Consider the following 4,390-nt stretch of genomic DNA (forward strand, 5'->3'; position numbering starts at 1 on the left):
TTCTACCGCCGAATGAAGCCAAATACATTTCCGTCAATGAAGCAGCAATAAACTCTTTCTTAAAAATACCAAGAAGGGTTAAATGAAGCTGTTGCCTCTGTGAGCTTCCCTACATTCATAATAGCCTAACACACTACTTGCTCATCAATAGAAGCTTTACGCAAAATCCCGTCAATGGTGCAAGGATCTGAATCCACCTACTGGAGATCACTGAACGAGAAAGTGCCTCAAACCTCATCACTCTGGGAAATAAATCCCCTGAACACTTTAAATGAAATACCTTGCACGGCCAGTCACTTGCGCTCCGTGGTACCAAAAGAAAGAAAGAAAGAAAGAAAGAAAGAAAGAAAAAAAAAACCCAGAAGAAACTAGATCCCGGATTGTCCACAGCCACTTCCCGATGCCATCTTGACTCTTTTCTTCTCTCACTCCTCAAGAGGGCTCAGCCGATACAGAGACAGATAGGATGCATGCACGGCAAGTCAGTGTCGATGTGGAATAAGACTGCCACCTCACTCTGGGTTACTACTGTATCTCGATTTGCTCTCCACACGGCGCTGCGTACACACACACACACACACACACACACACACACACACACGCACGCACGCACACACACACGCATGCAAGTCGATCAAGGGCCGGCCCCCTGGATCCTGTGCATGGGATCGCCTTTTAAAGAGACACTACAGTCCTGCAGGACCGCGCTGTCTGGGCTCAGGTGGAGGCTGGGACACGTCTTGACATGTTACTGATGGGCACAGAAAACAGAGGGACACAGCAGAGAGGGGAAGAGGGAGCCATGAGGCCGGAGTGGAGCGATACATTCATTGTAGAAAGTTGTGTTTACAACTTTACTTTGCGACTTTACCCGGCACTGCAAGTGTGATACAGGTTTCCACTTTGTTAGAATTCGAAATACTAAATACTCACATTTGAGAAGCAGATTTATAGTGATTTATTATTATTATTATTTTTTTTTTGCGAAAAGAAAAAAAAAAAAAAGAAACTGTGAAACACTGAAACAGCTAATCAGTTATCAAAATACACCTCTAAAGCAGGTGGTGTACTACTCAAAAAGACCCATGGGCTATTTGTCATCCAAAAAAATGCTACAGTAATGTAAACATTAGTCCCCTGCAGATGTATATGATATTATAATTTAACAGGCATACCAGCATACTATAAAATATGAACAGTTAGAAAAGGGTTATGTAAATATTGATATCTTTTATGAAACATTATGAAACATCCTGAAGAGCATTCATATGATCACCAGGATGATAATGAGTCTATGTCCCACACTATAACATGAGATCTGGTGCTATTTGTATTTAATTTGGACTGTATTTGTATGTATTTAGCATATAAGAGGCTTTATGTCACATTATTTTGTTAGGCTGTATGTTCACTCACTTGATGGTGCCTCACAATAAAAGCACTTGAAACATAATATCGTAGATTTCAGGTTTAACCTTCACATACTCACTGCCGTCATCCCCCTGTTGCCTCTGTGTGAAGGCTGATTGTGCCTTTAATCACTGAGTCAAACTGTCAAGCACAACTGTCACGGCGCCTAAGCCACACCCCCTCCGAGTCCAGGGTGATGTCATCGCGTTTATTAACCAGAGATAAGAGGAGAGAAATCCTAGATGGTTCTCCATCCTGTAAGTGATGCTCTGGACCCCCCCCCCCCACACAAACACCTCCTCCTCCCCCTCCTCCTCCTCCTCCACCTTGACTGGATCAAAACAGCCTCGTCCACTTCTTCTTTGTTTCACTGCCTGCCGGGCAAGGTGCGCGTCCAGATGCGCGTACTCGTCGTTTCTGTGCAGGAATGCGCGTTCACAGCTGACCATAACAAGATATAAGCTAACTTTGATGTTACTGCATGGATTTATATTTCAGTGTAATTGTATTTTTTGTGTTTTGATCACATTATAGGCCTACTGTGATGTTTGTGGCCTTTATAACATTTGTTAAAGGTGAGAGCTTTGCTCCCACTGCAGTTTATTCATCGCTAAAAACAGATCTTTGAATATATGGACCTGTGTATCACACTTTTGCATTTGTGTTTTGTTGGTACACTGTTCTTTAACTGAGTTCATGGATTCACATTTAATCAGGCAGATTGGTACAGCACACACACGCTCATTTACAGCAGCGGTCTGGAGTCTGTAGCCTACTGTACAGGATTACAGGAGTTAGTCAGTCTACACATCCGCACATTGTGTGATGGTTTTGTTTCCTTCACATCAAAGGGAATACCTGATGCAGCAGTTTGGCTCCTGCAGAGAACTGTAGAGTTAACTGCTCACTGGGTGTACAGCGAGAGGTTAGGATGTCTGAGTGTGTGAATGCAGAAACACTGTCAGACAGAGATACGGCTTTTTTATAGAAAATCTTTGTTGAATAAATTCTTATTCATTTCTGTACATTGAAATTAATTTTTTTTTTGCATACAATCCTGCAAAGGTTTAAATCAGTCATTTATTTGAATGTCTCAGGGCAAAGCCACTGAACTAATAAAAGGCTTTTAGAATGTATTCCACTTTGCTTCTGTACACAAAGTTTGCTTTTCATTCTTTTTTTTCTTTTTTTTTTAAGATTTCAGTCCATTTGCCTCAAGAGCACCAGCTTTGTTTATTGAGTGCATCAGCAGAATTACCCATTAAGCACACCATTATTTTTCTGAGCCTGACATACTGTTTGGATGTTTTCATGTTTCTTTGCATAGTCCACAACACAGACTTTTATTTACTTTTTACAAAGGTATGGAATTACACCTACAGATTAAATACAACCGTACAGTCATATTTGATTAGACGTGTTGATCTATGTGTGTTAACAAAATAAGTGTCATATATGTACCTTAATTACCTGGCTGCAGTATCTCTGGCATTTGGCCAAGTTACTGTGCACCAAGATAAGCCTATATTGAAGGCCATAATAAATGTTGCACAAGGGGACATTCATGCACACTAGCAAGCAAGCACACACACACACACACACACACACATACACACAAACCCAAAACACAATTTTGTGCCCCTAACAAACAACGCGGAGGCTCTTCTAGGTTGGAACCACATAACATGAGGTGGGTTCAGTATAATCCAGTGGCCTGATTGAACATCTGTATCAGGACAATGTCTGAAATACACTCAAGTTTTCAACATACTGGTATTGTCAGCTGTGCTTTCTCAAAACTAGATTTCCTTCATGATCATGTTCACATCAAAGCCTTTACAAAACCATATAAATCTAAATTGAATGCAAACTCCAGGTATTTTAGAACATTTTGAATTTTATCCAAACCTAAATGCTAAGTAAAAGGAGAAAAGTGTCAGTGCACAACACAGGTATAATAATCCAGCATTCCTAATTCTACTGATAGGACAATGAGATAGAGACAGGAGATGAACTGTTTTCCACCTTCCCTCTGTCAGCAGAGAGGATGGAGACTATGACCACCCCTCTAAGCCAGCGTGAATCATCCAATTAAGACAATCACAAAGCATGGCGGCCATCTCTGTTTGTGTCTGATGTTTCCCCCAAAACAGCGTAATGCTCTGATTGGATTAGGGGCCTCGGCATAGGGCGTGATTGATTTTTCTTTAATTGAGAGTTATGGTGGGAGAGACTTGGGCTCTTTCCACCAACTCAAGCACTTTTTAATGATACACATCATGTGCTTGTAGCAGTGCACACACCCACACACCTGCACACACACAGACTGATCATGGAGCCACTTACTGTGCCTTGAATCTAATGAGATTATACATTTGCTCAGGGGATTTTGCACTTGTTCCATAATACTGGCTACTTGGACACTTGCTACAAACACTGTACCTTATGTAATGATCTTGGTTAAGGAGCTGTAGTTCTCAGGAGGGGCTGCTCCAGGCTGGAGTGGTGCACTAGGATGACCTCATCCTTAGATGGACGCAATAACAAACCTTGTAGCAATTGGTTGCCCTCTGCTGCCACCCACAGGCACACAGGGTGGAATTACATCACAGAGAAAAAAAAATCTTTGTCTGCCCTTTAATTACAACTGAAAGATAGATGAAAAACAAGAGCGGTGTTCATATTTTCTCTACTAAAAAGCTGCTTACCCTTTATCCTTTCATATAAATTATAGCTTTAGTGTTGTGGTAAATCATAAAAACACACTATGAAAATATAACACCAATACGCATGTTACATCAAAGAGTGTATGTTTATTTACCTGCAAACTGTGCTGAATTCAAAACTATAGAATTCAACAAATTGTGTAATATAAAATATTTTGGCATGGCTCCAGTGTCTCATTTGAAAGAAATAATGCCTGTACTTGGAGAAAAAAAAAAATCAATATTTTTCCATGTGCAAAAGCTGACAAGTTGAG

The 4,390-nt window shown here is 40.8% G+C and overlaps 1 protein-coding gene across 1 annotated transcript in view; it reads right to left on the reverse strand.

The window, feature by feature from the left end:
• Positions 1 to 767, reverse strand: part of foxo3b (forkhead box O3b) — a 44,685-nt gene extending 43,918 nt beyond the window's left edge. The window contains exon 1 of the mRNA XM_071479391.1: positions 281 to 767. The gene's annotated coding sequence lies outside the window, so the exon portion shown is untranslated. The remainder of the gene's footprint in view (positions 1 to 280) is intronic.
• Between the last annotated feature and the right edge of the window lie 3,623 nt (positions 768 to 4,390).

This window comes from Trachinotus anak, unplaced genomic scaffold (assembly GCF_046630095.1).
Source record: "Trachinotus anak isolate AG129_WGS33_773 ecotype Australia unplaced genomic scaffold, CSIRO_AGI_Tana_v1 ptg000005l, whole genome shotgun sequence".
In the NCBI taxonomy this organism is placed as follows: domain Eukaryota; kingdom Metazoa; phylum Chordata; class Actinopteri; order Carangiformes; family Carangidae; genus Trachinotus; species Trachinotus anak.